Source organism: Syngnathus scovelli, chromosome 3 (genome assembly GCF_024217435.2).
Source record: "Syngnathus scovelli strain Florida chromosome 3, RoL_Ssco_1.2, whole genome shotgun sequence".
NCBI lineage: Eukaryota > Metazoa > Chordata > Actinopteri > Syngnathiformes > Syngnathidae > Syngnathus > Syngnathus scovelli.
In genome coordinates, this window is record NC_090849.1 from 4,495,655 (window position 1) to 4,519,413 (window position 23,759).

A 23,759-nucleotide genomic window follows, 5' to 3' on the forward strand; every position below is an offset into this window, starting at 1 on the left:
GGGTCACTTCCGGTTTGATTTGGGGTCACTTCCGGTTTACCTGAGGTCACTTCCGGTTCATTTGGGGTCAATTCCGGTTTGATTTGGGGCACTTCCAGTTCATTCCGGGTTCATTGGGGCACTTCAGGGTCAATCCAAGATGGCCGCCACTCTGGAAGTGGGGGTCAAGGGTTGAATTGTGGAAGTGGGGGTGAAGGGGGTGAATATGGTAAGCATAAGGTGAACAAAGTGAATAAAGTTGGAATGGGTTGAATCGGTTGAAAAATGTAGAAATTAGAAGGGAAAAACTAAATTTTGGGAAAATTTGGTGTGAATTTCAAATTTGGAAATTTTACTAAGTGGGAAGGTGTGGAATAGGTAGGCAAAAGATGAACAGTTGAAAGTTGGAACGAGTTGAATCGGTGGAAAAATGTAGAAACTAGAAGTGAAAAACTAAATTTTGTGAAATTTTGCAAAATTTTGTGCAAATTTTAAAAGTGAAAACGTGAAATTTTTGAATTTGGCAAGTTTGGGAATGTCCCCAATGTGATTTGAATGTGTTGAAATAAGTGAATTTCAAACTGGAACAACAAAAATGTGAAATGTTGAATCTGCCATTAAGAATGAATGGGGAAAAAAATGCCACAAAATCGTGAATTTTGTGAAAACGGAAAATTTTTCGAACAAAAAAAATGTAAGCAGCCGTGTCATGAATATTTGGAATAAGTGAAAAGTGGAACGGAGTGAATCGGTTGAAGTATGTGGAAGGAGTTAAGCGTCAAAAAAGTGAGCGGAATAAGTAGAATAATAATAATAACTAGAATTTGCAATTCCTGAAGAAATTGCGTGTGAAGGTGAAGAGGTTGAATAAATACTTGGGGAATGTTGCAGAATGATGAGAGTTGAATCGGTTAAAAAATGTAGAAATTACAAGGGAAAAAGGAAATTTGGGAAAATTGGGTGTGAATTTCAAAATTGAAAATTTGGAATTTTGGGTAAGTGGGAAGTTGTGGAATAGGTAGGAAAATGATGAACAGTTGAAAGGTGGAATGGGTTGAATAAGTTGAAAATGTAGAAATTAGAGTAGAAAAACAAAATTGTAGAGAATTTTTGGTAAGTGGGAAGTTGTGGAATAGGAAGGCAAAAGAGGAACACTTGAAAGTTGGAACGAGTTGAATCGGTTAAAAAATGTAGAAGTTAGAGCAAATCTTGAATCCTAATAGAGAATGAATGGGAATTAAAAGAAAAAAAGAAATTGCACCAAAAGTTTCTGAAATTTGGAACAAAAGGAAAGAAACGGCTTCAGGAGGTTCACTTTTGGGGTTAAAATGTTGAAATGGGTTTAATCGGGCAAAACTAGCAAAAGTTAGCGCAAATGTAGGTATTTAGGGCACTTAATGTTGAAATATGGTCATTTCCGGTTTGATTTGGGTCACTTCCGGTTTGATTAGAGGCACTTCCGGTCCAGCTGAGGTCACTTCCGGTTTATTTGGGGTCACTTCCGGTTGAAAAAGGTCACTTCCGGTTGAAAAAGGTCACTTTTGGTTTGATTTGGGGTCACTTCCGGTTTGATTTGGGGTCACTTCCGGTTTACCTGAGGTCACTTCCGGTTCATTTGGGGTCAATTCCGGTTTGATTTGGGGCACTTCCAGTTCATTCCGGGTTCATTGGGGCACTTCAGGGTCAATCCAAGATGGCCGCCACTCTGGAAGTGGGGGTCAAGGGTTGAATTGTGGAAGTGGGGGTGAAGGGGGTGAATATGGTAAGCATAAGGTGAACAAAGTGAATAAAGTTGGAATGGGTTGAATCGGTTGAAAAATGTAGAAATTAGAAGGGAAAAACTAAATTTTGGGAAAATTTGGTGTGAATTTCAAAATTGAAAATTTGGAAATTTTGCTAAGTGGGAAGGTGTGGAATAGGTAGGCAAAAGATGAACAGTTGAAAGTTGGAACGAGTTGAATCGGTGGAAAAATGTAGAAACTAGAAGTGAAAAACTAAATTTTGTGAAATTTTGCAAAATTTTGTGCAAATTTTAAAAGTGAAAACGTGAAATTTTTGAATTTGGCAAGTTTGGGAATGTCCCCAATGTGATTTGAATGTGTTGAAATAAGTGAATTTCAAACTGGAACAACAAAAATGTGAAATGTTGAATCTGCCATTAAGAATGAATGGGGAAAAAAATGCCACAAAATCGTGAATTTTGTGAAAACGGAAAATTTTTCGAACAAAAAAAATGTAAGCAGCCGTGTCATGAATATTTGGAATAAGTGAAAAGTGGAACGGAGTGAATCGGTTGAAGTATGTGGAAGGAGTTAAGCGTCAAAAAAGTGAGCGGAATAAGTAGAATAATAATAATAATAATAAAGGACAGCAATAACAATAGTGTGAAGGTCTTCACCTTCACACTAATAATAAAGGACAGCAATAACAATAGTGTGAAGGTCTTCACCTTCACACTAATAAAGGACAGCAATAACAATAGTGTGAAGGTCTTCACCTTCACACTAATAATAATAAAGTAGAACTAGAATTTGCAATTCCTGAAGAAATTGCGTGTGAAGGTGAAGAGGTTGAATAAATACTTGGGGAATGCTGCAGAATGATGTTGAAAAGAGTTGAATCGGTTGAAAAATGTAGAAATTACAAGGGAAAAGGGAAATTTGGGAAAATTGGGTGTGAATTTCAAAATTGAAAATTTGGAATTTTGGGTGTGGGAAGTTGTGGAATAGGTAGGAAAATGATGAACAGTTGAAAGGTGGAATGGGTTGAATAAGTTGAATGGGTTGAATAAGTTGAAAAAAGTAGAAATTAGAGTAGAAAACCAAAATTGAACAGTTGAAAGTTGGAACGAGTTGAATCGGTTAAAAAATGTAGAAGTTAGAGCAAATCTTGAATCCTAATAAAGAATGAATGGGAATTAAAAGAAAAAAAAATTGCGCCAAAATCTTTTGAAATTTGGAACAAAAGGAAAAAAAACGGCTTCAGGAGGTTCACTTTTGGGGTTAAAATGTAGAAACGGGTTTAATCGGTCAAAATTTGCAAAAGTTAGCGCAAATGTAGGTATTTTGGGCACTTAATGTTGAAATATGGTCACTTCCGGTTTGATTTGGGTCACTTCCGGTCTATTTGGGTCACTTCCGGTTTGATTAGAGGCACTTCCGGTCCAGCTGAGGTCACTTCCGGTTTATTTGGGGTCACTTCCGGTTTAAAAAGGTCACTTCCGGTTTGATTTGGGGTCACTTCCGGTTTGATTTGGGGTCACTTCCGGTTTACCTGAGGTCACTTCCGGTTCATTTGGGGTCAATTCCGGTTTGATTTGGGGCACTTCCAGTTCATTCCGGGTTCATTGGGGCACTTCAGGGTCAATCCAAGATGGCCGCCACTCTGGAAGTGGGGGTCAAGGGTTGAATTGTGGAAGTGGGGGTGAAGGGGGTGAATATGGTAAGCATAAGGTGAACAAAGTGAATAAAGTTGGAATGGGTTGAATCGGTTGAAAAATGTAGAAATTAGAAGGGAAAAACTAAATTTTGGGAAAATTTGGTGTGAATTTCAAAATTGAAAATTTGGAAATTTTGCTAAGTGGGAAGGTGTGGAATAGGTAGGCAAAAGATGAACAGTTGAAAGTTGGAACGAGTTTAATCGGTGGAAAAATGTAGAAACTAGAAGTGAAAAACTAAATTTTGTGAAATTTTGCAAAATTTTGTGCAAATTTTAAAAGTGAAAACGTGAAATTTTTGAATTTGGCAAGTTTGGGAATGTCCCCAATGTGATTTGAATGTGTTGAAATAAGTGAATTTCAAACTGGAACAACAAAAATGTGAAATGTTGAATCTGCCATTAAGAATGAATGGGGAAAAAAATGCCACAAAATCGTGAATTTTGTGAAAACGGAAAATTTTTCGAACAAAAAAAATGTAAGCAGCCGTGTCATGAATATTTGGAATAAGTGAAAAGTGGAACGGAGTGAATCGGTTGAAGTATGTGGAAGGAGTTAAGCGTCAAAAAAGTGAGCGGAATAAGTAGAATAATAATAATAATAAAGGACAGCAATAACAATAGTGTGAAGGTCTTCACCTTCACACTAACTAGAATTTGCAATTCCTGAAGAAATTGCGTGTGAAGGTGAAGAGGTTGAATAAATACTTGGGGAATGTTGCAGAATGATGTTGAAAAGAGTTGAATCGGTTGAAAAATGTAGAAATTACAAGGGAAAAAGGAAATTTGGGAAAATTGGGTGTGAATTTCAAAATTGAAAATTTGGAATTTTGGGTAAGTGGGAAGTTGTGGAATAGGTAGGAAAATGATGAACAGTTGAAAGGTGGAATGGGTTGAATAAGTTCAAAATGTAGAAATTAGAGTAGAAAAACAAAATTGTAGAGAATTTTTGGTAAGTGGGAAGTTGTGGAATAGGAAGGCAAAAGAGGAACAGTTGAAAGTTGGAACGAGTTGAATCGGTTAAAAAATGTAGAAGTTAGAGCAAATCTTGAATCCTAATAGAGAATGAATGGGAATTAAAAGAAAAAAAAATTGCACCAAAAGTTTCTGAAATTTGGAACAAAAGGAAAGAAACGGCTTCAGGAGGTTCACTTTTGGGGTTAAAATGTTGAAATGGGTTTAATCGGGCAAAATTTGCAAAAGTTAGCGCAAATGTAGGTATTTAGGGCACTTAATGTTGAAATATGGTCATTTCCGGTTTGATTTGGGTCACTTCCGGTTTGATTAGAGGCACTTCCGGTCCAGCTGAGGTCACTTCCGGTTTATTTGGGGTCACTTCCGGTTGAAAAAGGTCACTTCCGGTTTAAAAAGGTCACTTCCGGTTTACCTGAGGTCACTTCCGGTTCATTTGGGGTTAATTCCGGTTTGATTTGGGGCACTTCCAGTTCATTCCGGGTTCATTGGGGCACTTCAGGGTCAATCCAAGATGGCCGCCACTCTGGAAGTGGGGGTCAAGGGTTGAATTGTGGAAGTGGGGGTGAAGGGGGTGAATATGGTAAGCATAAGGTGAACAAAGTGAATAAAGTTGGAATGGGTTGAATCGGTTGAAAAATGTAGAAATTAGAAGGGAAAAACTAAATTTTGGGAAAATTTGGTGTGAATTTCAAAATTGAAAATTTGGAAATTTTGCTAAGTGGGAAGGTGTGGAATAGGTAGGCAAAAGATGAACAGTTGAAAGTTGGAACGAGTTGAATCGGTGGAAAAATGTAGAAACTAGAAGTGAAAAACTAAATTTTGTGAAATTTTGCAAAATTTTGTGCAAATTTTAAAAGTGAAAACGTGAAATTTTTGAATTTGGGAAGTTTGGGAATGTCCCCAATGTGATTTGAATGTGTTGAAATAAGTGAATTTCAAACTGGAACAACAAAAATGTGAAATGTTGAATCTGCCATTAAGAATGAATGGGGAAAAAAATGCCACAAAATCGTGAATTTTGTGAAAACGGAAAATTTTTCGAACAAAAAAAATGTAAGCAGCCGTGTCATGAATATTTGGAATAAGTGAAAAGTGGAACGGAGTGAATCGGTTGAAGTATGTGGAAGCAGTTAAGCGTCAAAAAAGTGAGCGGAATAAGTAGAATAATAATAATAATAATAATAATAATAATAATAAAGGACAGCAATAACAATAGTGTGAAGGTCTTCACCTTCACACTAACTAGAATTTGCAATTCCTGAAGAAATTGCGTGTGAAGGTGAAGAGGTTGAATAAATACTTGGGGAATGTTGCAGAATGATGTTGAAAAGAGTTGAATTGGTTGAAAAATGTAGAAATTACAAGGGAAAAAGGAAATTTGGGAAAATTGTGTGTGAATTTCAAAATTGAAAATTTGGAATTTTGGGTAAGTGGGAAGTTGTGGAATAGGTAGGAAAATGATGAACAGTTGAAAGGTGGAATGGGTTGAATAAGTTGAAAATGTAGAAATTAGAGTAGAAAAACAAAATTGTAGAGAATTTTTGGTAAGTGGGAAGTTGTGGAATAGGAAGGCAAAAGAGGAACAGTTGAAAGTTGGAACGAGTTGAATCGGTTAAAAAATGTAGAAGTTAGAGCAAATCTTGAATCCTAATAGAGAATGAATGGGAATTAAAAGAAAAAAAAATTGCACCAAAAGTTTCTGAAATTTGGAACAAAAGGAAAGAAACGGCTTCAGGAGGTTCACTTTTGGGGTTAAAATGTTGAAATGGGTTTAATCGGGCAAAATTTGCAAAAGTTAGCGCAAATGTAGGTATTTAGGGCACTTAATGTTGAAATATGGTCATTTCCGGTTTGATTTGGGTCACTTCCGGTTTGATTAGAGGCACTTCCGGTCTAGCTGAGGTCACTTCCGGTTTATTTGGGGTCACTTCCGGTTGAAAAAGGTCACTTCCGGTTTAAAAAGGTCACTTCCGGTTTGATTTGGGGTCACTTCCGGTTTACCTGAGGTCACTTCCGGTTCATTTGGGGTCACTTCCGGTTTGATTTGGGTCACTTCCGGTCTATTTAGGTCACTTCCGGTTTGATTAGAGGCACTTCCGGTCTATTTAGGTCACTTCCGGTTTGATTAGAGGCACTTCCGGTCTAGCTGAGGTCACTTCCGGTTTATTTGGGGTCACTTCCGGTTTAAAAAGGTCACTTCCGGTTTGATTTGGGGTCACTTCCGGTTTGATTTGGGGTCACTTCCGGTTTACCTGAGGTCACTTCCGGTTCATTTGGGGTCAATTCCGGTTTGATTTGGGGCACTTCCAGTTCATTCCGGGTTCATTGGGGCACTTCAGGGTCAATCCAAGATGGCCGCCACTCTGGAAGTGGGAGTCAAGGGTTGAATTGTGGAAGTGGGGGTGAAGGGGGTGAATATGGTAAGCATAAGGTGAACAAAGTGAATAAAGTTGGAATGGGTTGAATCGGTTGAAAAATGTAGAAATTAGAAGGGAAAAACTAAATTTTGGGAAAATTTGGTGTGAATTTCAAAATATAAAATTTGGAAATTTTGCTAAGTGGGAAGGTGTGGAATAGGTAGGCAAAAGATGAACAGTTGAAAGTTGGAACGAGTTGAATCGGTGGAAAAATGTAGAAAATAGAAGTGAAAAACTAAATTTTGTGAAATTTTGCAAAATTTTGTGCAAATTTTAAAAGTGAAAACGTGAAATTTTTGAATTTGGCAAGTTTGGGAATGTCCCCAATGTGATTTGAATGTGTTGAAATAAGTGAATTTCAAACTGGAACAACAAAAATGTGAAATGTTGAATCTGCCATTAAGAATGAATGGGGAAAAAAATGCCACAAAATCGTGAATTTTGTGAAAACGGAAAATTTTTCGAACAAAAAAAATGTAAGCAGCCGTGTCATGAATATTTGGAATAAGTGAAAAGTGGAACGGAGTGAATCGGTTGAAGTATGTGGAAGGAGTTAAGCGTCAAAAAAGTGAGCGGAATAAGTAGAATAATAATAATAATAACTAGAATTTGCAATTCCTGAAGAAATTGCGTGTGAAGGTGAAGAGGTTGAATAAATACTTGGGGAATGTTGCAGAATGATGTTGAAAAGAGTTGAATCGGTTGAAAAATGTAGAAATTACAAGGGAAAAAGGAAATTTGGGAAAATTGGGTGTGAATTTCAAAATTGAAAATTTGGAATTTTGGGTAAGTGGGAAGTTGTGGAATAGGTAGGAAAATGATGAACAGTTGAAAGGTGGAATGGGTTGAATAAGTTGAAAATGTAGAAATTAGAGTAGAAAAACAAAATTGTAGAGAATTTTTGGTAAGTGGGAAGTTGTGGAATAGGAAGGCAAAAGAGGAACAGTTGAAAGTTGGAACGAGTTGAATCGGTTAAAAAATGTAGAAGTTAGAGCAAATCTTGAATCCTAATAGAGAATGAATGGGAATTAAAAGAAAAAAAAATTGCACCAAAAGTTTCTGAAATTTGGAACAAAAGGAAAGAAACGGCTTCAGGAGGTTCACTTTTGGGGTTAAAATGTTGAAATGGGTTTAATCGGGCAAAATTTGCAAAAGTTAGCGCAAATGCAGGTATTTAGGGCACTTAATGTTGAAATATGGTCATTTCCGGTTTGATTTGGGTCACTTCCTGTTTGATTAGAGGCACTTCCGGTCTAGCTGAGGTCACTTCCGGTTTATTTGGGGTCACTTCCGGTTGAAAAAGGTCACTTCCGGTTGAAAAAGGTCACTTCCGGTTTGATTTGGGGTCACTTCCGGTTTGATTTGGGGTCACTTCCGGTTTACCTGAGGTCACTTCCGGTTCATTTGGGGTCAATCCCGGTTTGATTTGGGGCACTTCCAGTTCATTCCGCGTACATCGGGGCACTTCAGGGTCAATCCAAGATGGCCGCCACTCTGGAAGTGGGGGTCAAGGGTTGAATTGTGGAAGTGGGGGTGAAGGGGGTGAATATGGTAAGCATAAGGTGAACAAAGTGAATAAAGTTGGAATGGGTTGAATCGGTTGAAAAATGTAGAAATTAGAAGGGAAAAACTAAATTTTGGGAAAATTTGGTGTGAATTTCAAAATTGAAAATTTGGAAATTTTGCTAAGTGGGAAGGTGTGGAATAGGTAGGCAAAAGATGAACAGTTGAAAGTTGGAACGAGTTGAATCGGTGGAAAAATGTAGAAACTAGAAGTGAAAAACTAAATTTTGTGAAATTTTGCAAAATTTTGTGCAAATTTTAAAAGTGAAAACGTGAAATTTTTGAATTTGGCAAGTTTGGGAATGTCCCCAATGTGATTTGAATGTGTTGAAATAAGTGAATTTCAAACTGGAACAACAAAAATGTGAAATGTTGAATCTGCCATTAAGAATGAATGGGGAAAAAAATGCCACAAAATCGTGAATTTTGTGAAAACGGAAAATTTTTCGAACAAAAAAAATGTAAGCAGCCGTGTCATGAATATTTGGAATAAGTGAAAAGTGGAACGGAGTGAATCGGTTGAAGTATGTGGAAGGAGTTAAGCGTCAAAAAAGTGAGCGGAATAAGTAGAATAATAATAATAACTAGAATTTGCAATTCCTGAAGAAATTGCGTGTGAAGGTGAAGAGGTTGAATAAATACTTGGGGAATGCTGCAGAATGATGTTGAAAAGAGTTGAATCGGTTGAAAAATGTAGAAATTACAAGGGAAAAGGAAATTTGGGAAAATTGGGTGTGAATTTCAAAACTGAAATTTTGGAATTTTGGGTAAGTGGGAAGTTGTGGAATAGGTAGGAAAAAGATGAACAGTTGAAAGGTGGAATGGGTTGAATAAGTTGAATGGGTTGAATAAGTTGAAAAAAGTAGAAATTAGAGTAGAAAACCAAAATTGAACAGTTGAAAGTTGGAACGAGTTGAATCGGTTAAAAAATGTAGAAGTTAGAGCAAATCTTGAATCCTAATAAAGAATGAATGGGAATTAAAAGAAAAAAAATTGCGCCAAAATCTTTTGAAATTTGGAACAAAAGGAAAAAAAACGGCTTCAGGAGGTTCACTTTTGGGGTTAAAATGTAGAAACGGGTTTAATCGGGCAAAATTTGCAAAAGTTAGCGCAAATGTAGGTATTTTGGGCACTTAATGTTGAAATATGGTCACTTCCGGTTTGATTTGGTCACTTCCGGTCTATTTGGGTCACTTCCAGTTTGATTAGAGGCACTTCCGGTCTAGCTGAGGTCACTTCCGGTTTAAAAAGGTCACTTCCGGTTGAAAAAGGTCACTTCCGGTTTGATTTGGGGTCACTTCCGGTTTGATTTGGGGTCACTTCCGGTTTACCTGAGGTCACTTCCGGTTCATTTGGGGTCAATTCCGGTTTGATTTGGGGCACTTCCAGTTCATTCCGGGTTCATTGGGGCACTTCAGGGTCAATCCAAGATGGCCGCCACTCTGGAAGTGGGGGTCAAGGGTTGAATTGTGGAAGTGGGGGTGAAGGGGGTGAATATGGTAAGCATAAGGTGAACAAAGTGAATAAAGTTGGAATGGGTTGAATCGGTTGAAAAATGTAGAAATTAGAAGGGAAAAACTAAATTTTGGGAAAATTTGGTGTGAATTTCAAAATTGAAAATTTGGAAATTTTGCTAAGTGGGAAGGTGTGGAATAGGTAGGCAAAAGATGAACAGTTGAAAGTTGGAACGAGTTGAATCGGTGGAAAAATGTAGAAACTAGAAGTGAAAAACTAAATTTTGTGAAATTTTGCAAAATTTTGTGCAAATTTTAAAAGTGAAAACGTGAAATTTTTGAATTTGGCAAGTTTGGGAATGTCCCCAATGTGATTTGAATGTGTTGAAATAAGTGAATTTCAAACTGGAACAACAAAAATGTGAAATGTTGAATCTGCCATTAAGAATGAATGGGGAAAAAAATGCCACAAAATCGTGAATTTTGTGAAAACGGAAAATTTTTCGAACAAAAAAAATGTAAGCAGCCGTGTCATGAATATTTGGAATAAGTGAAAAGTGGAACGGAGTGAATCGGTTGAAGTATGTGGAAGGAGTTAAGCGTCAAAAAAGTGAGCGGAATAAGTAGAATAATAATAATAATAATAATAATAATAATAATAAAGGACAGCAATAACAATAGTGTGAAGGTCTTCACCTTCACACTAACTAGAATTTGCAATTCCTGAAGAAATTGCGTGTGAAGGTGAAGAGGTTGAATAAATACTTGGGGAATGCTGCAAAATGATGTTGAAAAGAGTTGAATCGGTTGAAAAATGTAGAAATTACAAGGGAAAAGGAAAGTTGGGAAAATTGGGTGTGAATTTCAAAATTGAAATTTGGAATTTTGGGTAAGTGGGAAGTTGTGGAATAGGTAGGAAAATGATGAACAGTTGAAAGGTGGAATGGGTTGAATAAGTTGAAAAAGTAGAAATTAGAGTAGAAAACCAAAATTGAACAGTTGAAAGTTGGAACGAGTTGAATCGGTTAAAAAATGTAGAAGTTAGAGCAAATCTTGAATCCTAATAGAGAATGAATGGGAATTAAAAGAAAAAAAAATTGCACCAAAAGTTTCTGAAATTTGGAACAAAAGGAAAGAAACGGCTTCAGGAGGTTCACTTTTGGGGTTAAAATGTTGAAATGGGTTTAATCGGGCAAAATTTGCAAAAGTTAGCGCAAATGCAGGTATTTAGGGCACTTAATGTTGAAATATGGTCATTTCCGGTTTGATTTGGGTCACTTCCTGTTTGATTAGAGGCACTTCCGGTCTAGCTGAGGTCACTTCCGGTTTATTTGGGGTCACTTCCGGTTGAAAAAGGTCACTTCCGGTTGAAAAAGGTCACTTCCGGTTTGATTTGGGGTCACTTCCGGTTTGATTTGGGGTCACTTCCGGTTTACCTGAGGTCACTTCCGGTTCATTTGGGGTCAATCCCGGTTTGATTTGGGGCACTTCCAGTTCATTCCGCGTACATCGGGGCACTTCAGGGTCAATCCAAGATGGCCGCCACTCTGGAAGTGGGGGTCAAGGGTTGAATTGTGGAAGTGGGGGTGAAGGGGGTGAATATGGTAAGCATAAGGTGAACAAAGTGAATAAAGTTGGAATGGGTTGAATCGGTTGAAAAATGTAGAAATTAGAAGGGAAAAAACTAAATTTTGGGAAAATTTGGTGTGAATTTCAAAATTGAAAATTTGGAAATTTTGCTAAGTGGGAAGGTGTGGAATAGGTAGGCAAAAGATGAACAGTTGAAAGTTGGAACGAGTTGAATCGGTGGAAAAATGTAGAAACTAGAAGTGAAAAACTAAATTTTGTGAAATTTTGCAAAATTTTGTGCAAATTTTAAAAGTGAAAACGTGAAATTTTTGAATTTGGCAAGTTTGGGAATGTCCCCAATGTGATTTGAATGTGTTGAAATAAGTGAATTTCAAACTGGAACAACAAAAATGTGAAATGTTGAATCTGCCATTAAGAATGAATGGGGAAAAAAATGCCACAAAATCGTGAATTTTGTGAAAACGGAAAATTTTTCGAACAAAAAAAATGTAAGCAGCCGTGTCATGAATATTTGGAATAAGTGAAAAGTGGAACGGAGTGAATCGGTTGAAGTATGTGGAAGGAGTTAAGCGTCAAAAAAGTGAGCGGAATAAGTAGAATAATAATAATAATAACTAGAATTTGCAATTCCTGAAGAAATTGCGTGTGAAGGTGAAGAGGTTGAATAAATACTTGGGGAATGTTGCAGAATGATGTTGAAAAGAGTTGAATCGGTTGAAAAATGTAGAAATTACAAGGGAAAAAGGAAATTTGGGAAAATTGGGTGTGAATTTCAAAATTGAAAATTTGGAATTTTGGGTAAGTGGTAAGTTGTGGAATAGGTAGGAAAATGATGAACAGTTGAAAGGTGGAATGGGTTGAATAAGTTGAAAATGTAGAAATTAGAGTAGAAAAACAAAATTGTAGAGAATTTTTGGTAAGTGGGAAGTTGTGGAATAGGAAGGCAAAAGAGGAACAGTTGAAAGTTGGAACGAGTTGAATCGGTTAAAAAATGTAGAAGTTAGAGCAAATCTTGAATCCTAATAGAGAATGAATGGGAATTAAAAGAAAAAAAAATTGCACCAAAAGTTTCTGAAATTTGGAACAAAAGGAAAGAAACGGCTTCAGGAGGTTCACTTTTGGGGTTAAAATGTTGAAATGGGTTTAATCGGGCAAAATTTGCAAAAGTTAGCGCAAATGTAGGTATTTAGGGCACTTAATGTTGAAATATGGTCATTTCCGGTTTGATTTGGGTCACTTCCGGTTTGATTAGAGGCACTTCCGGTCTAGCTGAGGTCACTTCCGGTTTATTTGGGGTCACTTCCGGTTTAAAAAGGTCACTTCCGGTTTGATTTGGGGTCACTTCCGGTTTGATTTGGGGTCACTTCCGGTTTACCTGAGGTCACTTCCGGTTCATTTGGGGTCAATTCCGGTTTGATTTGGGGCACTTCCAGTTCATTCCGGGTTCATTGGGGCACTTCAGGGTCAATCCAAGATGGCCGCCACTCTGGAAGTGGGGGTCAAGGGTTGAATTGTGGAAGTGGGGGTGAAGGGGGTGAATATGGTAAGCATAAGGTGAACAAAGTGAATAAAGTTGGAATGGGTTGAATCGGTTGAAAAATGTAGAAATTAGAAGGGAAAAACTAAATTTTGGGAAAATTTGGTGTGAATTTCAAAATTGAAAATTTGGAAATTTTGCTAAGTGGGAAGGTGTGGAATAGGTAGGCAAAAGATGAACAGTTGAAAGTTGGAACGAGTTGAATCGGTGGAAAAATGTAGAAACTAGAAGTGAAAAACTAAATTTTGTGAAATTTTGCAAAATTTTGTGCAAATTTTAAAAGTGAAAACGTGAAATTTTTGAATTTGGCAAGTTTGGGAATGTCCCCAATGTGATTTGAATGTGTTGAAATAAGTGAATTTCAAACTGGAACAACAAAAATGTGAAATGTTGAATCTGCCATTAAGAATGAATGGTGAAAAAAATGCCACAAAATCGTGAATTTTGTGAAAACGGAAAATTTTTCGAACAAAAAAAATGTAAGCAGCCGTGTCATGAATATTTGGAATAAGTGAAAAGTGGAACGGAGTGAATCGGTTGAAGTATGTGGAAGGAGTTAAGCGTCAAAAAAGTGAGCGGAATAAGTAGAATAATAATAATAATAATAATAAAGGACAGCAATAACAATAGTGTGAAGGTCTTCACCTTCACACTAACTAGAATTTGCAATTCCTGAAGAAATTGCGTGTGAAGGTGAAGAGGTTGAATAAATACTTGGGGAATGTTGCAGAATGATGAGAGTTGAATCGGTTAAAAAATGTAGAAATTACAAGGGAAAAAGGAAATTTGGGAAAATTGGGTGTGAATTTCAAAATTGAAAATTTGGAATTTTGGGTAAGTGGGAAGTTGTGGAATAGGTAGGAAAATGATGAACAGTTGAAAGGTGGAATGGGTTGAATAAGTTGAAAATGTAGAAATTAGAGTAGAAAAACAAAATTGTAGAGAATTTTTGGTAAGTGGGAAGTTGTGGAATAGGAAGGCAAAAGAGGAACACTTGAAAGTTGGAACGAGTTGAATCGGTTAAAAAATGTAGAAGTTAGAGCAAATCTTGAATCCTAATAGAGAATGAATGGGAATTAAAAGAAAAAAAGAAATTGCACCAAAAGTTTCTGAAATTTGGAACAAAAGGAAAGAAACGGCTTCAGGAGGTTCACTTTTGGGGTTAAAATGTTGAAATGGGTTTAATCGGGCAAAACTAGCAAAAGTTAGCGCAAATGTAGGTATTTAGGGCACTTAATGTTGAAATATGGTCATTTCCGGTTTGATTTGGGTCACTTCCGGTTTGATTAGAGGCACTTCCGGTCCAGCTGAGGTCACTTCCGGTTTATTTGGGGTCACTTCCGGTTGAAAAAGGTCACTTCCGGTTGAAAAAGGTCACTTCCGGTTTGATTTGGGGTCACTTCCGGTTTGATTTGGGGTCACTTCCGGTTTACCTGAGGTCACTTCCGGTTCATTTGGGGTCAATTCCGGTTTGATTTGGGGCACTTCCAGTTCATTCCGGGTTCATTGGGGCACTTCAGGGTCAATCCAAGATGGCCGCCACTCTGGAAGTGGGGGTCAAGGGTTGAATTGTGGAAGTGGGGGTGAAGGGGGTGAATATGGTAAGCATAAGGTGAACAAAGTGAATAAAGTTGGAATGGGTTGAATCGGTTGAAAAATGTAGAAATTAGAAGGGAAAAACTAAATTTTGGGAAAATTTGGTGTGAATTTCAAAATTGAAAATTTGGAAATTTTGCTAAGTGGGAAGGTGTGGAATAGGTAGGCAAAAGATGAACAGTTGAAAGTTGGAACGAGTTGAATCGGTGGAAAAATGTAGAAACTAGAAGTGAAAAACTAAATTTTGTGAAATTTTGCAAAATTTTGTGCAAATTTTAAAAGTGAAAACGTGAAATTTTTGAATTTGGCAAGTTTGGGAATGTCCCCAATGTGATTTGAATGTGTTGAAATAAGTGAATTTCAAACTGGAACAACAAAAATGTGAAATGTTGAATCTGCCATTAAGAATGAATGGGGAAAAAAATGCCACAAAATCGTGAATTTTGTGAAAACGGAAAATTTTTCGAACAAAAAAAATGTAAGCAGCCGTGTCATGAATATTTGGAATAAGTGAAAAGTGGAACGGAGTGAATCGGTTGAAGTATGTGGAAGGAGTTAAGCGTCAAAAAAGTGAGCGGAATAAGTAGAATAATAATAATAATAATAAAGGACAGCAATAACAATAGTGTGAAGGTCTTCACCTTCACACTAACTAGAAAATGCAATTTCTGGAGAAATTGCGTGTGAAGGCGAAGACTTTGAATCACTTCTTTGGGAATGATGCCGAATGATGTTGAAACGAGTTGAATTTCTTGAGAAATGTGGAAAATAGAAGTGTAATACTAAATTTTAGAGAATTTGGTTGAATTTCAAATTTGAAGTTTGGAATTTTTGGTAAGTGGGAGGTTGTGGAATAGGTAGGGAAAAGATGAACAGTTGAATGTTGGAATGGGTTGAATCGGTTGAAAAATGTACAAAGTAGAGTCGAAAAACGAAATTTTGCAGAATTTGGTTGAATTTCAAATTTGGAATTTTTGGTAAGTGGGAAGTTGTGAAATAGGTAAGCAAAAGATGAAAAGTTGAAAGTTGGAATGGATTGAATCGGTTGCACAATGTAAAGATTAGAGTAGAAAAACAAAATGTTTGAGAATTTGGTTGAATTTCAAATTTTTAATTTTTAATTTTTGGTAAGTGGGAAGTTGTGGAATAGGTAGGCAAAAGATGAAGAGTTGAAAGTTGGAATGGGTTGAATCGGTTGAACAATGTAGAAATTACAGTAGAAAAACGAAATTTTGGAGATTTTGGTTGAATTTTAAATTTGGAATTTTTGGTAAGTCGGAAGTTGTGGAATAGGTAGGCAAAAGATGAAGAGTTGAAAGTTGGAATGGGTTGAATCGGTTGAACAATGTAGAAATTAGAGTAGAAAAACAAAATGTTGGAGAATTTGGTTGAATTTCAAATATGGAATTTTTGGTAAGTGGGAAGTTGTGGAATAGGTAGGCAAAAGATGAAGAGTTGAAAGTTGGAATGGGTTGAATCGGTTGAACAATGTAGAAATTAGATTAGAAAAACGAAATTTTGGAGAATTTGGTTGAATTTCAAATTTGGAATTTTTGGTAAACGGGAAGTTGTGGAATAGGTAGGCAAAACATGAACAGTTGAAAGTTGGAATGAGTTGAATCGGTTAAAAAATGTAGAAATTAGAGTAGAAAAACAAAATTTTTGAGAATTTGGTTGAATTCCAAATTTGGAATTTTTGGTAAGTCGGAAGTTGTGGAATAGGTAGGCAAAAGATGAAGAGTTGAAAGTTGGAATGGGTTGAATCGGTTGAACAATGTAGAAATTAGAGTAGAAAAACAAAATGTTGGAGAATTTGGTTGAATTTCAAATATGGAATTTTTGGTAAGTGGGAAGTTGTGGAATAGGTAGGCAAAAGATGAAGAGTTGAAAGTTGGAATGGGTTGAATCGGTTGAACAATGTAGAAATTAGATTAGAAAAACGAAATTTTGGAGAATTTGGTTGAATTTCAAATTTGGAATTTTTGGTAAACGGGAAGTTGTGGAATAGGTAGGCAAAACATGAACAGTTGAAAGTTGGAATGAGTTGAATCGGTTAAAAAATGTAGAAATTAGAGTAGAAAAACACAATTTTTGAGAATTTGGTTGAATTCCAAATTTGGAATTTTTGGTAAGTGGGAAGTTGTGAAATAGGTAAGCAAAAGATGAAAAGTTGAAAGTTGGAATGGATTGAATCGGTTTCACAATGTAAAGATTAGAGAAGAAAAACAAAATGTTTGAGAATTTGGTTGAATTTCAAATTTTGAATTTTTGGTAAGTGGGAAGTTGTGGAATAGGTAGGCAAAAGATGAAGAGTTGAAAGTTGGAACGGGTTGAATCGGTTGAACAAAGTAGAAATTAGAGTAGAAAAACAAAATGTTGGAGAATTTGGTTGAATTTCAAATATGGAATTTTTGGTAAGTGGGAAGTTGTGGAATAGATAAGCAAAAGATGAACAGTTGAAAGTTGGAATGAGTTGAATCGGTTGAACAATGTAGAAATTAGAGTAGAAAAACGAAATTTAGAAAGATTTGGTTGAATTTCAAATTTGGAATTTTTGGTAAACGGGAAGTTGTGGAATAGGTAGGCAAAACATGAACAGTTGAAAGTTGGAATGAATTGAATCGGTTGAAAAATGTATAAATTAGAGTAGAAAAACAAATTTTTTGAGAATTTGGTTGAATTCCAAATTTGAAAGTTTTGAATTTTTCATAAGTTGGAAGTTGTGGAATAGTTAGAAAAAGATGAACAGTTGAAAGTTGGAATGGGTTGAATCGGTTGAAAAACGTAAAAGTTAGAGTGGAAAAACGAAATTTTGGAGAATTTGGTTGAATTTCAAATTTGGAATTTTTGGTAAGTGGGAAGTTGTGGAATAGGTAGGAAAAAGATGAACAGTTGAAAGTTGGAATGAGTTGAATCGGTTGAACAATGTAGAAAAAAGTGGAATGATGTAAATGTGAAATGTCGAATCTGCCATTAAGAATGAATGGGGAAAAATTTGTCGTAAGTTCGCGAATTTTGCGAAATCGGTAAATTTTCGGAACGAGAAAAATGGAAGCGCTCATCTCGTGAATATTTGGAACACGTCAAAAGTGGAACGGAGTGAATCGGATGAACTATGTGGAAGAAGAAGCGGGACAAAAAAGTGTGGAGAATAAAATAGAAGAATAATAATAACTAGAAAATGCAATTTCTGGAGAAATTGCGTGTGAAGGCGAAGACTTTGAATCACTTCTTGGGGAATGATGGCGAATGATGTTGAAATGAGTTGAATTTCTTGAGAAATGTGGAAAATAGAAGTGTAATACTAAATTTTTGAGAATATGGTTGAATTTCAAATTTGATTTTTGGAATTTTTGGTAAGTGGAAAGTTGTGGAATAGGCAGGCAAAGGATGAACAGTTGAATGTTGGAACGGGTTGAATCGGTTAAAAAATGTAGAAGTGAGAGCAAATGTTGAATCCCCATAGAGAATGAATGGGAATTAAAAGAAAAAGCAATTGCGCCAAAATATTTTGAAATTTGGAACAAAACGTAAAAAAACAGCTTCAGGAGGTTCACTTTTGGGGTTAAAATGTTGAAACGGGTTCAATCGGACAAAAAATGCAAAAGTTAGCGCCTAATGTAGCTATTTATGGCAGTTAATGTTGAAATAAGTTCACTTCCGGGTTGATTTGGGTCACTTCCGGTCTATTTGGGTCACTTCCGGTCTGATTAGAGGCACTTCCGGTCCAGCTGAGGTCACTTCCGGTTTATTTGGGGTCACTTCCGGTTTAAAAAGGTCACTTCCGGTTTAAAAAGGTCACTTCCGGTTTGATTTGGGGTCACTTCCGGTTTACCTGAGGTCACTTCCTGTTTACCTAAGGTCACTTCCGGTTCGATTTGGGGCACTTCCGGTTCATTCTAGGTTCATTGGGAGCACTTCAGGGTCAATCCAAGATGGCCGCCACACTGGAAGTGGGGGTCAAGGGTTGAATTTTGTAAGCATAGTGGAAGTGGGGGTGAAGGTGGTGAATATGGTAAGGATGAGGTGACCAAAGTGAATAAAGTTGGAATGGGTTGAATCGGTTGAAAAATGTAGAAATTAGAGTAGAAAAACCAAATTTTGTAGAATTTGGTTGAATTTCAAAATTGAAAATTTGGAAATTTTGGTAAGTGGGAAGGTGTGGAATAGGTAGGCAAAAGATGAACAGTTGAAAGTTGGAATGGGTTGAATCGGTTGAAAAACGTAGAAGTTAGAGTAGAAAAACGAAATTTTGGAGAATTTGGTTGAATTTCAAATTTGAAATTTTGGAATTTTTGGTAGGTGAGAAGTTGTGGAATAGGCAGGCAAAAGATGAACAGTTGAAAGTTGGAATGGGTTGAATCGGTTGAAAAATGTAGAAGTTAGAGTAGAAAAACGAAATTACGAAGAATTTGGTTGAATTTCAAATTTGAAAATTTGGAATTTTTTTGTAAGTGGGAAGTTGTGGAATAGGTAGGCAAAAGATGAACAGTTGGAAGTTGGAACGGGTTGAATCGGTCGAAAAATGTAGAAATTAGAGGTGAAAAACGAAATTTCGTGAAATTTTGTCGGAATTTTTAACGAGAAAACGTGAAATTTTTGAATTTGGGAATTTTGGGAATGTCGAGAATCATTCCGAATGTGGTTTGAATGTGCTGAATGAGGTGAATTTAAAAGGGGAATGACGTAAATGTGAAATGTCGAATCTGCCATTGAGAATGAATGGGGAAAAATTTGTCGTAAATTCGCGAATTTTGCGAAATCGGAAAATTTTCGGAACGAGAAAAATGGAAGCACTCATCTCGTGAATATTTGGAATACGTCAAAAGTGGAACGGAGTGAATCGGATGAATTATGTGGAAGAAGAAGCGGGACAAAAAAGTGGCGGGAATAAAATAGAAGAATAATAATAATAATAATAGAGAATGGTGTAGAATAACATATGTGTGAAGGCCATCGCCTTCACACAACTAGAAAATGCAATTTCTGGAGAAATTGCGTGTGAAGGCGAAGACTTTGAATCACTTCTTTGGGAATGATGCCGAATGATGTTGAAATGAGTTGAATTTCTTGAGAAATGTGGAAAATAGAAGTGTAATACTAAATTTTGGAGAATTTGGTTGAATTTCAAATTTGAAGTTTGGAATTTTTGGTAAGTGGGAGGTTGTGGAATAGGTAGGCAAAAGATGAACAGTCAAATGTTGGAACGGGTTGAATTGGTTAAAAAATGTAGAAGTTAGAGCAAATATTGAATCCCCATAGAGAATGAATGGGAATTAAAAGAAAAAATAATTGCGCCAAAATATTGTAAAATTTGGAACAAAACGAAAAAAACAGCTTCAGGAGGTTCACCTTTGGGGTTAAAATGTTGAAACGGGTTCAATCGGACAAAAAATGCAAAAGTTAGCGACTAATGTAGCTATTTAGGGCAGTTAATGTTGAAATAAGGTCACTTCCGGTTTGATTTGGGTCACTTCCGGTTTGATTAGAGGCACTTCCGGTCCAGCTGAGGTCACTTCCGGTTTATTTGGGGTCACTTCCGGTTTTAAAAGGTCACTTCCGGTTTAAAAAGGTCACTTCCGGTTTGATTTGGGGTCACTTCCGGTTTACCTAAGGTCACTTCCTGTTTACCTAAGGTCACTTGCGGCTTGATATGGGGCACTTCCGGTACATTCTGGGTTCATTGGGGGCACTTCAGGGTCAATCCAAGATGGCCGCCACACTGGAAGTGTGGGTGAAGGAGGTGAATATGGTAAGCATAAGGTAAACAAAGTGAATAAAGTTGGAATGGGTTGAATCGGTTGAAAAATGTGGAAAAAAGAGTAGAAAAACGAAATTGTAGAGAATTTTGGTAAGTGGAAAGTTGTGGAATAGGCAGGCAAAGGATGAACAGTTGAATGTTGGAACGGGTTGAATCGGTTAAAAAATGTAGAAGTGAGAGCAAATGTTGAATCCCCATAGAGAATGAATGGGAATCAAAAGAAAAAGCAATTGCGCCAAAATATTTTGAAATTTGGAACAAAACGTAAAAAAAAAGCTTCAGGAGGTTCACTTTTGGGGTTAAAATGTTGAAACGGGTTCAATCGGACAAAAAATGCAAAAGTTAGCGCCTAATGTAGCTATTTAGGGCAGTTAATTTTGAAATAAGTTCACTTCCGGGTTGATTTGGGTCACTTCCGGTCTATTTGGGTCACTTCCGGTTTGATTAGAGGCACTTCCGGTCTAGCCGAGGTCACTTCCGGTTTATTTGGGGTCACTTCCGGTTTAAAAAGGTCACTTCCGGTTTAAAAAGGTCACTTCCGGTTTGATTTGGGGTCACTTCCGGTTTACCTAAGGTCACTTCCTGTTTACCTAAGGTCACTTCCGGTTCGATTTGGGGCACTTCCGGTTCATTCTAGGGTCATTGGGAGCACTTCAGGGTCAATCCAAGATGGCCGCCACACTGGAAGTGGGGGTCAAGGGTTGAATTTTGTAAGCATAGTGGAAGTGGGGGTGAAGGTGGTGAATATGGTAAGGATGAGGTGACCAAAGTGAATAAAGTTGGAATGGGTTGAATCGGTTGAAAAATGTAGAAATTAGAGTAGAAAAACCAAATTTTGTAGAATTTGGTTGAATTTCAAAATTGAAAATTTGGAAATTTTGGTAAGTGGGAAGGTGTGGAATAGGTAGGCAAAAGATGAACAGTTGAAAGTTGGAATGGGTTGAATCGGTTGAAAAACGTAGAAGTTAGAGTAGAAAAACGAAATTTTGGAGAATTTGGTTGAATTTCAAATTTGAAATTTTGGAATTTTTGGTAGGTGAGAAGTTGTGGAATAGGCAGGCAAAAGATGAACAGTTGAAAGTTGGAATGGGTTGAATCGGTTGAAAAATGTAGAAGTTAGAGTAGAAAAACGAAATTACGAAGAATTTGGTTGAATTTCAAATTTGAAAATTTGGAATTTTTTTGTAAGTGGGAAGTTGTGGAATAGGTAGGCAAAAGATGAACAGTTGGAAGTTGGAACGGGTTGAATCGGTCGAAAAATGTAGAAATTAGAGGTGAAAAACGAAATTTCGTGAAATTTTGTCGGAATTTTTAACGAGAAAACGTGAAATTTTTGAATTTGGGAATTTTGGGAATGTCGAGAATCATTCCGAATGTGGTTTGAATGTGCTGAATGAGGTGAATGTAAAAGGGGAATGACGTAAATGTGAAATGTCGAATCTGCCATTGAGAATGAATGGGGAAAAATTTGTCGTAAATTCGCGAATTTTGCGAAATCGGAAAATTTTCGGAACGAGAAAAATGGAAGCGCTCATCTCGTGAATATTTGGAATACGTCAAAAGTGGAACGGAGTGAATCGGATGAATTATGTGGAAGAAGAAGCGGGACAAAAAAGTGGCGGGAATAAAATAGAAGAATAATAATAATAATAATAGAGAATGGTGTAGAATAACATATGTGTGAAGGCCATCGCCTTCACACAATAATAATAATAATAATAATAAAGGACAGCAATAACAATAGTGTGAAGGTCTTCACCTTCACACTAATAAAGTAGAATAACAATGTGTGAAGGCTTCGCCTTCACACAATAATAATAATAATAATAATAAAGTAGAATAACAATGTGTGAAGGCCTTCGCCTTCACACAATAATAATAGAGAATGGTGTAGAATAACATATGTGTGAAGGCCATCGCCTTCACACAACTAGAAAATGCAATTTCTGGAGAAATTGCGTGTGAAGGCGAAGACTTTGAATCACTTCTTTGGGAATGATGCCGAATGATGTTGAAATGAGTTGAATTTCTTGAGAAATGTGGAAAATAGAAGTGTAATACTAAATTTTGGAGAATGTGGTTGAATTTCAAATTTGAATTTTTGAATTTTTTGGTAAGTGGGAGGTTGTGGAATAGGTAGGCAAAAGATGAACAGTTGAAAGTTGGAACGGGTTGAAACGGTTAAAAAATGTAGAAGTTAGAGCAAATCTTGAATCCCCATAGAGAATGACTGGGAATTAAAAGAAAAAGCAATTGCGCCAAAATATTTTGAAATTTGGAACAAAAGGACAAAAAACGGCTTCAGGAGGTTCCCTTTTGGGGTTAAAATGTTGAAACGGACAGAAATTGCAAAAGTTAGCGACTAATGTAGCTATTTAGGGCAGTTAATGTTGAAATAAGGTCACTTCTGGTTTTATTTGGGTCACTTCCGGTTTGATTAGAGGCACTTCCGGTCCAATCGAGGTCACTTCCGGTTTATTTGGGGTCACTTCCGGTTTAAAAAGGTCCCTTCTGGTTTGATTTGGGGTCACTTCCAGTTTTATTTGGGGTCACTTCTGGTTTACCTAAGGTCACTTCCTATTTACCTAAGGTCACTTCCGGTTTGATTTGTGGCACTTCCAGTTCATTCCGGGTTCATTGGGGCACTTCAGGGTCAATCCAAGATGGCCGCCACTCTGGAAGTGGGGGTCAAGGGTTGAATTGTGGAAGTGGGGGTGAAGGGGGTGAATATGGTAAGCATAAGGTGAACAAAGTGAATAAAGTTGGAATGGGTTGAATCGGTTGAAAAATGTAGAAATTAGAAGGGAAAAAACTAAATTTTGGGAAAATTTGGTGTGAATTTCAAAATTGAAAATTTGGAAATTTTGCTAAGTGGGAAGGTGTGGAATAGGTAGGCAAAAGATGAACAGTTGAAAGTTGGAACGAGTTGAATCGGTGGAAAAATGTAGAAACTAGAAGTGAAAAACTAAATTTTGTGAAATTTTGCAAAATTTTGTGCAAATTTTAAAAGTGAAAACGTGAAATTTTTGAATTTGGCAAGTTTGGGAATGTCCCCAATGTGATTTGAATGTGTTGAAATAAGTGAATTTCAAACTGGAACAACAAAAATGTGAAATGTTGAATCTGCCATTAAGAATGAATGGGGAAAAAAATGCCACAAAATCGTGAATTTTGTGAAAACGGAAAATTTTTCGAACAAAAAAAATGTAAGCAGCCGTGTCATGAATATTTGGAATAAGTGAAAAGTGGAACGGAGTGAATCGGTTGAAGTATGTGGAAGGAGTTAAGCGTCAAAAAAGTGAGCGGAATAAGTAGAATAATAATAATAATAACTAGAATTTGCAATTCCTGAAGAAATTGCGTGTGAAGGTGAAGAGGTTGAATAAATACTTGGGGAATGTTGCAGAATGATGTTGAAAAGAGTTGAATCGGTTGAAAAATGTAGAAATTAC

General features: G+C 36.7%; 1 long non-coding RNA gene across 1 annotated transcript; it reads left to right on the forward strand.

The window, feature by feature from the left end:
* The first annotated feature begins 1,507 nt into the window (after positions 1-1,507).
* LOC137840136 (uncharacterized) lies at positions 1,508-22,544 on the forward strand. The gene is made up of 2 exons (XR_011086600.1): positions 1,508-2,420; positions 4,046-22,544. It is a non-coding gene; the product is annotated as an uncharacterized lncRNA (long non-coding RNA).
* Positions 22,545-23,759: the final 1,215 nt, after the last annotated feature.